Source organism: Pelodiscus sinensis, chromosome 2 (genome assembly GCF_049634645.1).
Source record: "Pelodiscus sinensis isolate JC-2024 chromosome 2, ASM4963464v1, whole genome shotgun sequence".
In the NCBI taxonomy this organism is placed as follows: Eukaryota; Metazoa; Chordata; order Testudines; family Trionychidae; genus Pelodiscus; species Pelodiscus sinensis.
In genome coordinates this window covers 14,370,854-14,384,149 of record NC_134712.1, presented here as the reverse complement: position 1 = coordinate 14,384,149, position 13,296 = coordinate 14,370,854, and the positions used below count along the sequence as shown (strand labels likewise).

Below are 13,296 nucleotides of genomic sequence, written 5' to 3'. Positions count from 1 at the left end.
AAGGGTTTTGCTAAATTTTAAAAGGCTTTCTTTAGCCATGGTGCAAAAGGTTGATTCAATTTTGCAAACATGTTAGATATATGAACAATGGCACCAGCCACATGATTAAAATTCAACACATCTGAATTAGCACAAGTAGCCTTAATCAACTGTGAGAGACAACCGGTGGGAAAAGACCAGAACTTGCCATACAGCTATCACCGCAGGTCAGGTAAGTGAGAGCAGTGCATGCATCACTGCAGCCTGTGTACTGTACGTGCATAAAGCAAGCATCAGTAGCACACATGTGTCTGTTTTCTTCTGCTCCTATGAGGATTTGACACATTTTAAAAAGCAAAAATAAAAAACACAAATAACAAAGCCTGACCCCCCCATTTTGTTGGCTCAAGGATGTTTCCTGTTGTATTTCTTTCTGTTGTGCACGTTGAATGAATGCCTGAGCCTGGGTCACTGTGGTAAAAGGAGACCAAATTCCCTTTGCAGGCTCAATCTGTTCCCAAAATGAACAAACATGAAAGAGAATTAACTCCTTCGATAGGACAGTGGGGAAACGGCTTCTGGGGCCTGGTAACAAATACAAACCCTCTGCTTCCCTCACACAGAATAGCATGGGAATCCAGGGAGGGATGCTCCCTCACTAGGCTGCCTGGTATCCAGGGCTGCATGCACTGTTTAGAATAGGGCGCAGCTTGTTTCTCACAGGCCGGGTCTACACTACAGCAGAAGGTCGAATTAGGATATGCAACTCCAGCTACGTTAATTATGTGGCTGGCGTTGACGTATCTTAAAACGCATTTTCACACCGTCCACACAGAGGGAGGTTGATGGGAGAAAACACTCCCATCGGCTTCCCTTACTCCTTGTGAGGAGCAGGAGTACCAGTGCCAACAGGGGCACCCTCTGACTTCGATTTAGCAGGTCTTTACTAGACCCGCTAAATTGAACCCTGGAAAATCAACCCAGCAGTGTTGATCTTCCATGTAGTGAAGACGTGGCCTGTTCTGTGGGCTAGATTGAATGAGGGAGTCCCGGTTCTGTCCCACTGAGGATGACATGTATTTTGAGGGTGCATGCATCCAACGGGGCCTGCAACTGTTATTGGACCAAGCAGAAGGTGCACAAGATTAACAGAATTCAGAATTATGAGGCAAATGCCACAAAATCACACAATTGGCCCCAACATCCTGCGTCTGTGATTTTTGTTCTGCCTTTTGAGTTTTGAACTCTTCCTCTCCCTCCACCTCCTGTTACGGTGATGGCAGTTACAGTGTTGCCATCTCTCCCAAATTCACAGTTAGGTGATTGTGGCCCTGTTGCAGGAGCTCTCACTGGGAGAAACATCTGAGATCAAATTACAGGGATTTGTATGAAATGATGCCAGGTGGTTGCCCCCTAGCCAGTCTCCATGGGAGGAGCAGCCAGTCAAAGCTGTTGCCTGTGGAGCTCTGCCCATTTCCCTCAGGAGCCGACGCTGTTTTCACACGTGAGAAGAGGGCAGCAGAAAGAGCTCCTCAGGTCAGGGTGGCTCTCTTCTTCTTTCCGCTTTCTTGTGAAAGTGCCTCCTCCTTCCCCCTCACCCCTCCACAGAGGTGTCCCTAGGAGGCTATGGGACCCAGGGCAGATGAGACAAATATGTCACTTCCAGGACCAATCAGTCACTTCTGGGGCTGACTGCACTAGCCAATTATGCCAGTATGTAGGACCCTGTAAAGTGAAGAGCCTGCAACACTCCCCCCCACTACCCGATTAGCCATCCCCTAGGGACAACTCTGCTTTTCTATCCCTGCAGCTCCAGGCACAGGGTCATTGGAGAAGTGGGTGATGGACTCTAGTGATGCAAGAGAAGCAGATGTAGGGGACAACAGCAGATGTGGAGCTGCAGGGGAGGCATAACTGATTGCTGAGCTGGGGGGCAAAGTTGATGTGGGTAGTTGGGGGATGTATAATTAATTTCTGGACTGTGGCATGGGCAACTGTGGGCTTGGTGGGGCACAGAATTAGTTAGAAGTGTGGGGAGAAGCTGCAATCACAGAGACCCAAGGAAGTACTTCACATAATTCACAGTCAACCTGTGGAACATGTTGCAGAGGGAATGTGTGAAGGCTAGAACTATAATGGGATTTAAAAAAAAAAAGAACTAGATAAGTTCATGGATCCGTCAATGGTTATTAGCCAAGGTGGTCAGAGATGGAACCTCAGAGATGTTTTAGGTAGCCTTAGCCTCTGACTGTCCAAGGCTGGGAGTGGATGATAGGGGATGGATTATTTGATGATTGCCTGCTCTGTTCATTCTCTTTAAAGCCCCTGGCATTGGCTATTGTCAGAAGACAGGATGCCGGGTTAGATGGACCAATGGTCGGACCCACTATGGCTGTTCTTATATTCTTATGTTCCTCACCATCAGGTAACAGCAAAGGCCAGAATCACATTACCCTGTACATTCGGGTGTATTGGCAACACTAACTTCACACACACATATATACACACACTGGCAATGGTCAAGGGGAGTTCAAAAATGCAAAACCAAACTAATATAAGAACATAAGAACAGCCATATTGGGTCAGACCAATGGTCCATCTAGCCCAGTATCCTGTCTGCTGACAGTGGCCAATACCACATGCCCCAGAGGGAGGGAACACAACAGGTAATCCTCACATGATCCCTCCCTTGTCACTCATTTCCAGACAAACAGAGGCTAGGGACACCATTCCTACCCATCCTGGCTAATAGCGATTGAGGGACCTAACCTCCATGAAGCTATCTAGCCCTTTTTTGAACTCTGTTAAAGTCCTAGCCTTCACCATCCTGTGGAAAGGAGTTCCACAGGTTGACTGTGCACTGAATGAAGAAAAACTTCCTTTTGTTTGTTTTAAGCCTGCTACCCATTAATTTAATTTGGTGACCCCCAGTTCTTATATCATGGGAATAAGTAAGGGTACGTCTAGACTACCGCGTTTTGTCGACAGAAGTTTTGTCGACAGTATCTGTCGACAAAACTTCTGTCGACAAAAAGCGTCCAGACACATTGAGTTCTGTCGACAAAGCAAGCTGAGTTCACACCTATTATTCCATCATGGAAAAGTAAACCATTTAAATATAATCAAAATCCAGAGAACCTTCCCTCATCAGCATTTGGTCCTAAAGTCCCTTTAACAAAAAATTGGAGAATTATTGAAGTTCTGAAAAAAACTTGATTGCAATGAGAAATTGAAAAAGCCCAATCTATTTAGCTTAACAAAACAAAGGATAAGAGGTGACTTGATCATGGCATGAAATCCTGGATCCATGGAAGTACATGGAAGTTTTGCTATTGACTGCCACGAGACTAGAATTTTACCCATGATAAGTACCTGCATGAGGAGATAGATCTGAAATTAGAGGGCTCTTTAATATAGCTGGTCTGAAAAGAAAATTTCCATTCCACAGGCAATTCTGATATTTTGATATCTGTTTTGTTCTGGATTAGAATTTCAGGTAATTTTGATTTGGAGCTATCAAAATGTTTTGACAATGTTGAATTGTTTTGTTATGCCAATGTTGACTATACATTACAGAGTTTTTGCTAATGCCAAAACATCATAATATAAAATATTAACTATATTAAAATATAAAAGCTTAATAGAGATGATAAAAGTTGTAACTGATGTTTTACCTTATTGAAATGTAACATTTTGACATCAGAAAAATGAAGAAAAAAAAGTGTTGATGGATACATTCCTGCAAAATGTTTAGGTTTTGATTAAACTGGATTTTCTGATAGTAAACTATTTTTTTACCAGATCTACTCTTTGATCTATCATAACATAACAAAGTCCAGTGTCTGAAAGGTGAAGCTTGACACATTCAGACTGGAAGAAAGGAACATGTTTTTAATGGTGAAAGGAATGAATTATTGAACAGCATCGCAAAGGAGGTGGTGAAAGCTGTACCACCTCAACTCAACTTTGTCTGTCTCTCTAAGGACACGTCTACACTGCATCCCTCTTGCTCAAAAGCCTATGCAAATGAAGCACGGATTAGCATATTGCCACACTTCATTTGCATAATTAATTAGGGGCTGTTTTTGCGCAAGAGGTTTTTTGCACAAAAAGGAGCCATCTAAACAGCTCTGTTTTGAGCAAAATCCCCCTCTTGCGCAAGAGCCATTCTTCCTGAAAAAATGAGCTTAGTGTATTAGCCTCTGGATCTTAGTGTATGAGCCTCTACAGCAGGGTTGGGCAAAATCAGGCCTCGGGGATGGTCCCGCCCACCAAGCATTTCTCTCCAGCCCACACAGCTGATTAGCAGAGCGAGCATACTTACAACCAGCAGAGTGTGTTCACCTGCCCCTCTCCCGCCCCACCTTGCTCAGTCCTGCAGCTGAGCTGCTCCCTAGATTCTCCTGCTAGCTGTGCAGAATGGGGGAGGGGAGAGACGAGTGGTGCAGTCAGGGTGTTCCCCTGCCCCTGCATCCCATCTCGGCAGAGAGAGGGAGAGACACAGTCAGGGGAGCTGCTCCTGATGTTCTCTTCTCATAGTCATAACTTACATGAGACGAGTCAGTGCATGTGCAGCCTGCTTGATCCCAGAACTAAAACTGAATGACTGGGGTTGGCACAGGTGGAGCAGCTCAAATATGCACCACATTAGCATTGCAGGGCAGGGGGTGAGTGGTAGTGACATCACAAAGCCATTTGCAGCCCCTCAGCTTATTGGCTAAAGGACATTGGGAGGCAGTGACCTCACAGAGAGGTGATGACAACAGCCAGATAGGACAGGCTGCAGGGCAGGGGCAATCTCAGAGAGCCCCATGGCTGTGTTAAGGGAGTCTCCTCCCTGAAGTCTGTTCAGGGTGACGAATGTGAGCATGAGGAGGAACCTCTTTGGAGTGTTCTCCTTTCCCAGAACTAATTGAGCTAGAAGACAGACGTCCCTGTGGAGCAAGTGAAAGCCTATGAGAGGTTTGATGCTGATGCAGCCTGATCTACCTGGTGCTGGCCAAATGCAAGACATGGGAAACACTAAGGGTATGTCTATACTAGCCCCCTAGTTCGAACTAGGGAGGCTAATGTAGGCATTTGACGTTGCAAATCAAGCCCGGGATTTAAATATCCCACGCTTGATTTGCATCTTCCCGGCCGGTCGCCATTTTTTGAAATGTACAAGTCCAGACGAACTGCCCGCGTCTACACGCCGCAGCGACCCAGTAGTTTGAAATAAAGCCCTAGTTCGAACTACCTGTTATTCCTCCTGGAATGAGGTTTAACAGGTAGTTTGAACAAGGGCTTTATTTCAGACTACCGGGTCCCTGCCACATGTAGACGCGGGCAGTTAGTCCGGACTTGTAAATTTCAAAAATGTTGACTGGCCGGGAAGATGCAAGTCAAGATGCAAGTCAAGTATGGGTTATTTAAATCCTGAGCTTGGTTTCAAGCTAGGGGGCTTGTGTAGACATACCCTAAGTTACATTGCGAGAATTATTTTCCCACCAAGGCCATTGTCCGTTATTATCACTGAGAACATTGGAATTTGTCTTTTCATTTCCCTTTTCCTATAGCTTCCTGCTCCTCAGAGTCTCTCTGCTGATTGGATGAGCTGGGGGAGAGGCCAGTGACAGGTAGGAGACTCAGGACTTGGTTGTTCTCTTTAAGGCTCAGCAAATGAGTCAGAACCAATTAGCTGCTTGGGGAATTGTTCTGCTTCTCTGCATTGGTTGGATCTGAACAGTTCCGATTGGCTCTGTCAGTTGGGTGTTACAATCCTCTCTTACCCCCGGGCTAGGGAGGTTGGGGAGCTCTGAAGATCTGTGAGAGAGTGTTGCTAGCAGCAGGGTGTACTACGAGGTGTCCTATCAGTTGGAGTCATTACAGATGGTGAGGGGGAGCACTAGAGGCCTGTTCTTCCAACCCTCCATTGTGCAGCTTTTCCAACAACCAGCACACGCAGGGCCAGGAGCAGGTGATTCATCTTGTGGCCACTAGATGGCGCTGCAGGTTCACACTTCCCCATTCTCTTGCTTATCTGAATTTTTGATGATCTGAACTGGTCCCAGTCCCAATTCAATGTGACAATGGGACTCTGCTTGTAATAGCTGGAACAGTCAATTGTCCTGGTATTTTATTTTGTTTAAATCATTAAGAGGAGCAACTCCTTAGCTAAGAGGAGGGCAAGATATGTCCCACCAAGACTTTCAGTCCTGCCCACGGCCAACCCGCTGGGACCCTGTGGCAGGGAGCAGCCCCAGGGCTCAGAGCTGCCTTTCTGTAAGGGGGTAAAGGGAACCTTTGTGTGCTACCCCACCCCCAGCACAATTGTTCTGCTCCCACTAGTGGATTACCATTGGCTGCCCCTGCCCCCATCACAATCTCTCAGCTCCCATTTGCCAGAACTAGCCAATGGAAGATTCAGTGTTCCCTGGAAGCCGTGCGGCAACTCACCTTCACAGATGATTAATCAGCTTAGCCCACTGAGAGGCTCAGGGCTCCCTGTACAGAGCTGACTGACTGGGTGGCGCTGTGCTGCCACATAGCTTTAGAGGGAACACTGGATAGATCCTCCTCCCCCCCCCCCCATGTGCTTCCATATGAAGAGATTAATATAACTGGGACTTCTGAGCTTGGAAAATATATAACGAAGGAGAGATATGATTAAGGTCTATAAAATCATGATTGGTATGGAGAATGTAAATAAGGAAGTGTTATTTACCCCTTCTCATAACACAAGAACTAGGGCTCACCAAATGAAATGAATTGGCAGCATGTCTAAAACAAACAAAAGGAAGTATTTCTTCACACAACACAGTCAACCTGTGGAATTGACAGAGGATATTGTAGACATTAAGGCTACGTCTAGACTGGCATGATTTTCTAGAAATGCTTTTAACGGAAAAGTTTTCTGTTAAAAGCATTTTCGGAAAAGAGCGTCTAGATTGGCATGGATGCTTGTCCGCAAAAGCACTTTTTGTGGAAAAGCGTCCGTGGCCAATCTAGACGCGCTTTTGCGCAAAAAAGCCCCGATCGCCATTTTTCGTGATCGGGGCTTTTTTGTGGAAAACAAATCTGAGCTGTCTACACTGGCCCTTTTGTGCTAAAGTTTTACGCAAAAGGTACTTTTGTCCGAATGGGAGCAGCATAGTATTTCCACAAAAAGCACTGATTTCTTACAGTAGGAAATCTGTGCTTTTGCGGCAATTCAAGTGGCCAGTGTAAACAGCTGGCAAGTTTTTCCAGAAAAGCGGCTGATTTTCTGGAAAAACTAGCCAGTCTAGACACAGCCTAAGGCTATAAGAGGGTTCAAAAAAATACTAGATAAATTCATGGAGGATAAGTCCTTCGATTGGTATTTCTATTTAGATATATAGGGTCCCACCAAGCAAAAAAATGTAAGCATATCTATAAGTATGTTGTTGAATTGAGGCTTCGGAGCTTTGCTGAGTAATTAGTCTCCACCTCAACATGTCACATTTTGGGAGGATAAAAGAATAATAGAAATTCTGGATGTTTGTAATTGCATTTCATCTAATAACAAGGTTTGTCAGCACAGTTATAATTAATTCTTTGGTTCAACAAATGTTCCCAGATAAAAAAGGGGACTTCATCATGTATCCAAGTATTTTCCTAGCCAGGTTTCAGCTTCTTTGTTAGTTTATTTAAAACTGATAGAAAGCTGAACAGTGTAGCAGAATGGGGGGAGGGGGGGAGAGAAAGAGGGAGAGAGAGAGAATCCGTGCAATATTGCGTGATATAACAGGGAGTGGAGAAAGCAAAGCTTGCAGCTGAAAAGCAGAGCTGGGAGATAAAAGAATGTAAGAATTGCCACACTGGAAAAATTAGGAGAGAGATGTTCTATTATATTAGCTACTTTCCCCATGCCCTTTTACAAGAATGAAGTGGAATGATCTGATTAGTAAAATACTGTGGCTATGAAGAGACCTACATCTGCTCCCTGTAAACTGTCCAGATATTTCTGTTTAATTCTATTCATTATAATAGAATATTCAGATATTTTTCATCATACAATGTCATTCTGCATTAGCATCTCTCACCTGATATTATCCTAATTCTGTGCCAGTGATCCACCTGTATTCTAGGTGTGATTACACAGTGTAGAACTGCTAAAGCAAAATCAGTATGTCTATTTCAACATGATATGGAAAGGTATATCCTCATAAAACAAATCTTGAAATGCTGTTGGGGAAGAGATTAAACAACATTAAAGAAGTGAAGTTGGAAGTAGGATTAATACACTTTAATAAAGATTTGCTCAGGAACTGATTTTCTGTTGTTGCAGGTTTTGCCTGAGCAAACAATGCAGGATTTAGCTGTAAAACACAAACTGACATCCGATGATAGACTTCAGATAGAAAATTAGATCAGTGATGTTATTGCATCTAAGTGAGGAATGAAAGGGTGGCAGCAGCGAACTCAATCAATGAACTAGAAACTGCCACATGGGATCAGACCTATTATCCATCAGATCCACTGTGCTTTTTCTCATCGAGGCGATTACCAGATGCTCCAGAGGAAAGTGAAAATCCTCCCAGAGTAGACAAGTTTGGGATAACTTGATTTTCATGAAGGACTCCGCCAACTCCTAAGAGTTAGAAAATGGTCAGAATTGGCTTTACCTCCCTTCCATATGCTTTTGTTATCATTATGTATTAAAACTTGAATATTCCTGCTAGCTATGTCACTATACAGGTTGAACCGCTCTGATCCAGCACCCTTAGGAGTGGACCTGACTAGTCCCAAGTCAGGAAATTTGCTAGACCAGAGGAGGTTGATTCCAGACTAGAAGCGGTTAATTCCGGCCCCTTTGCTGTCACTGGCATTGACACAGCAGTGATGTGCGGTAATAAGGGGAAGTGGTGGGACAACTACAGAGCCTTTTCTCCAGAATGCCCCCCTTCCTTCCCTTCCTTGCTCCTTTCCCTCAGCTTGAACACCGCAAATCAACTATTTGTGGCACTCCAGAAGCTCTGGGAAGATGGGTGAAAAGTTGCTGAGTGATGGACCCCGACTGTTTCCTGTGAGTGCTTAATCCTGGATCACCACAGAGGCCAGACCACAGATAAGAGATTTCTGGATTATAGAGGTTCAACCTGTACAATACCTCTTTGACAAGTCAATTTAAGCCCTGCTTTTTGAAATAATGTGTATATTAATAATGTGATTACTGGGGTTATTGCAATGTTCTTAATGTTATTTATCCAAATACCCAGCGAACTGAACTATAATGGACACATACATATTCTAATTTCAATAGTATCTTTCCTTTTTTACAAATACAAATGTGAATTTTGCATTGAGTGAAATACACAATCAGACTAAAACTATACAACTTCTTCACTGTCAATGTCTGTTCCAGTGATCATTTTCCTCCCTAACTCATCTTACGTGTAGGATGATGATCAAACTCCTAGCCACAAATACTGACACCAATCAATCTGATATGATAATTCAGTTCATTATTAATTTTAAATTCATTCTTATTAATAATATATTTTCATGACTTGAATCAGGTAATTGATACACTAAAAAACACAATGAAGTTTTAATCCAATCCAAAGTTTCTAAACCCAAGATACAGCAAAAATGTTTCAGCGGTTTGGGTTACACTTATGTGACCCTAGAGATTCAGGACTAAGTACCTCTTCATTATTCTGGCCAAACAAAGAATTCAAGGTAACTAACTTATTAGCTATGCTTCATTTGCATCCACTTTAATGTGACAAGTAACCATGCAGTTTGAAATGTTCTCTTTTTTCCAACACATAAGGAGTCCAATCAGATACCAACTGGTTTGTCCCCTTATCTATAGTGCTAAACAGAGCAGAACAGAAGTTAAGAGGCTGAAGGAGAGAAGAGGAAAAGACCCTGAATACTAATTTCTCTGTTTCTGTTCAGATCCAAGATTTAAAGGTCACCCTCTCAGGTGAAAGCACACTTTGAAAAACAGGTCTAAAGACATTTTCTCTGGCTAATATGAAAAAAGAAGGTAGTTCTACTATGATCTTGACTGAATTTTTACCCTCACCTCATTTGTATTAGACAAAAATGTACACTTTCTATAATAAAGCAAAATTTAAGACATCACATGTTATAAAAAAGCTCTCCTAACATTTTTCATGTCCAACAACCCCACTGATTATTAATGGCACAGACAAAAATAGATTCTTTAGGTATTTCTGCATAAGAGCACCCTTTGAAATTATTCTCATTTTGAATATCTAGTAATCTTTTAATACTGACTTACCTGGCTTCTCCTGATATGACGATTAACTTCAGAGAGTTTAAATAGACAGGAGGTTATCACACTGTTTTAATAAGCTATTAGTGAAAGGTAATAGTCTGTGAGTGGACAGGCTTAATAAAATTGCCTTAAAAATCTTGTGAAAATGGTATGATAATCCCAAAGGCGACAAGGCTAAATGAAATAGGATCATGTGCAAGCAAAGTGCCTGTGGTATGTACTGAACTGAATCCCTAAATGGAATGACTTAGCCGTAGTGCAGGTCAGGATGTGAAACCACTTTGGGCAGTAATTACTTACACTGAAAAATAGAACTGAAAGGATTTTTTTCTCATTTAAAGGGACAGCACCTTCCAATGTAAATTGGCTGATGTCACTGTGGACAGACAGTGGTTGATCTGATTTAGCCCCTCAAAAAAAAGTCGTGGAGATTTTTGGTGCTTCAGGTGAGTGATTCTGGACAACAGAATGGGGTAGGAACACTGAAATAAAGTAACTGATAGTCAACTAAATGTCTGCTTCAGTGGAAAACTTCCTGGCCATTTTGCTAAGGCTATGATGAGGGAAGACGAGAGTTGAGCAAGGGATGATGGTGATGACATGAAGTAATAAGGATGAGGTGTCACTGCTCTACCGACTGCATCCGAAGCATCACAGGAAGCAGTGAAAAACTCAAAGTTGCCATAACCCCTTCGTCCTTGGAACTCAACATGCTATGCAGGTGTTAATCAATCAAGTCCCAAAGCTGTCCTGTGTGCGTAGGGAAGTATTATTACCCCTATTATACAGAAGAGGAAAATAATTAAGTCCTGGGGCTGTTGAAGTTAACAAGAGCGTTGTCATCCACTTCTGTGGCGCCAGGACTTTACCCAGTGAGTTTCAGATCCAAAGTCCCAAAAGAGGCCTGCAATTTTGAATGCCTTCTTTTTCGGAGTGTCCAGCCTAAATCCTGATTTTCAGAGGTTCTATCCCAAATTTAAGACACCCAACATTATTGATTGTATTTGGAAATCATACCTCAGCAGCGATTTAAAGTAGCTGTAGCCCCAGTAGTGGGAGTTGGGAGTTCTGGGCCCTTTTGTATCACTTAGCATCAGGGCAGTTGTCCCCTGTCCCCCTCCCCTATCAGTCAGCCTGCTCATAGTGTATCCCAACTTTGTGAGCTGGAGGAGCGCTATGGTGTTACCCAATTAATGCAGCAAAACACTGTTCCTTGGTGTAGCACTTTGGCCTGCTAGTGTGTACTATTTGGAAAATTCAAAAGCCATGTTTTGCTGGATTTCCGAAAACAGGTTGCATTAAGTAGGACTGTCAGCTCATCAGGTGTTCCTGGTTCATTGGGCCCAGAGCTCTTTGCCAGCTTTCTTGGGGTTCTCCTGCATATCTGCATCTAAGCACACTTGTAGAAAGTTCAATCTAGTTATTTCTCTGCCTGCCCACCCTTGAGCAAATACGTCTTACTTTAGGAGGTGTCTCATCAGTCACAACAAGAAACATCAATGAGAGACAGGCTCAAGCAATCAAGTTTGGATTTAAATCTGTATCCAGGCCCAAAGGGGCAGTTTGCTGGGCTCCAATTCAATCTGGGTCTGTATATTAACTTCACCATGGTCCACGGGTGTTGAGACCTAAGGCTTGGTTTGAACTCCCACCTTGTGCATTTGTTATTGGTGAAAATATTGAGGGAAGTGATTTTTGCAGAGGAACTCAGGGTGATGAATAAGCAAGGGGGAGAGAACGAGAGCGAGAGAGAGGGAGGGGAGTGTGTGTGTGTGCATGTGTGTGTGTGTGCGTGTGCACACGAACACGTGCACATAGTGAATGCTCCTATACATCTGTCCTTCTGGTGGTCAGATTACTGACCTGGAATGTGGAAGACCCAGGTTTAAATTCCTGTTCTGCCTGGTTTAGCGTGCTCTGCAATGAAAAACTCTGCTCGTCCACATCTCAGTGTGATAGAATTTGTTCGTGTCTCTCTCTCTCTCAGGGGTGAGACTCCACTACTTGTGGATCAATGCTGTGGCGATCGATCCACTCAAAGTCAATTTAGCAGGTCTAGTGAAGACTCACTAACTTGATTGCCGAACGCACTCCTGTCAACTGTAATACTCCACTGCAGAGAAAAGCTTAAGGTAGATGTATGGGAGAGTTTCTTCCGTCAACTCTGCACAGTGTAGACACCACAATAAATCGGTCTAAGTTACATCGACTCGGGCAATGGTATTCACATATCTGAAGTTGTATAACTTAGGTTGACTTTACTCCATTATGCAGACTTACCTTCAGACGTTACATTTCCAGTAAAGCAGCATATATGGGTGAAATCTCATTTTGGAAACAATGTACCAATTTGCTCTGTGTGACACTCACCTAATAAAAGACAGCATTTGTGAACTGGGATTGAATGTTGTAGCATGAGTAACTTGGAAACACGTTTTATTGAAAGGATCTGCCTTAGTCCAGCACAGATTTTATTGTCATTGATCCTTGCTGAATAACTCATCAACAAGACTGGGATGAAAGTGCCCAGTATAGTGACAGACAAAAACAGCTGTACCTGAGAAAATGTGTTTTCTGGGAGCAATTCCAAATCGTTTGATGTCTGGACATGAATATAATTTGACTTTCAGCAGGATTTACATCATACAGCGTTTCATCTTTGAACTCTGCAATTTTAACTTTGCCCCACTGTGGAGTGATGCTCAGCTAATATGGCCTTGTTCTGCAACAACTTTAACACAGGGATCATTATTAGATACAATGCTGACTTCTTACTCAAAACACTATCCCAGTGAATTATGTGATGCTTTCTCAGGGGTATAGTCTTTAGATTTCAACTATGCCTCACTAGGAACAAATCGATCATCATTTCATTGTTTATTTATCAAAAAAGAAAAGGTGAGCGCCATAAATGATAGATTTTTTTTTGCCCAGATTCTGCTGTGTATTTACTGTCATGTGTACTGGATATATGAGCATGGAGTTAGTGCCTTTTAAATCATGTAACATCTCTAAGGAGGACTCAGTAGTCAGATCTACAATATTTTCACCCAAGAGGATACACC

At 43.1% G+C, this 13,296-nt stretch overlaps 1 protein-coding gene and 1 long non-coding RNA gene across 11 annotated transcripts in view; one reads left to right on the top strand and one right to left on the bottom strand.

Annotated features, from left to right (window-relative positions):
- LOC102460920 (otoconin-90-like) overlaps positions 1-10,537 on the bottom strand; it is a 102,890-nt gene extending 92,353 nt beyond the window's left edge. For 2 of the 9 annotated variants that reach the window (XM_075920124.1, XM_075920126.1), the window contains exon 1: positions 10,235-10,529. The gene's annotated coding sequence lies outside the window, so the exon portion shown is untranslated. Of the gene's footprint in view, positions 1-4,529; positions 4,631-8,024; positions 8,167-10,234 lie in introns of those variants that run through there. The other 7 variants (XM_006123551.4, XM_075920128.1, XM_075920125.1 and 4 more) reach the window with 7 other exon arrangements.
- LOC102460681 (uncharacterized) lies at positions 4,779-12,757 on the top strand. 2 transcript variants are annotated; one of them, XR_012901211.1, is made up of 5 exons: positions 4,779-4,941; positions 5,538-5,597; positions 8,270-8,589; positions 10,573-10,677; positions 12,219-12,757. It is a non-coding gene; the product is annotated as an uncharacterized LOC102460681 (long non-coding RNA). The 2 variants fall into 2 exon arrangements; XR_003089443.2 differs by having other exon boundaries at positions 4,779-5,007.
- Positions 12,758-13,296: the final 539 nt, after the last annotated feature.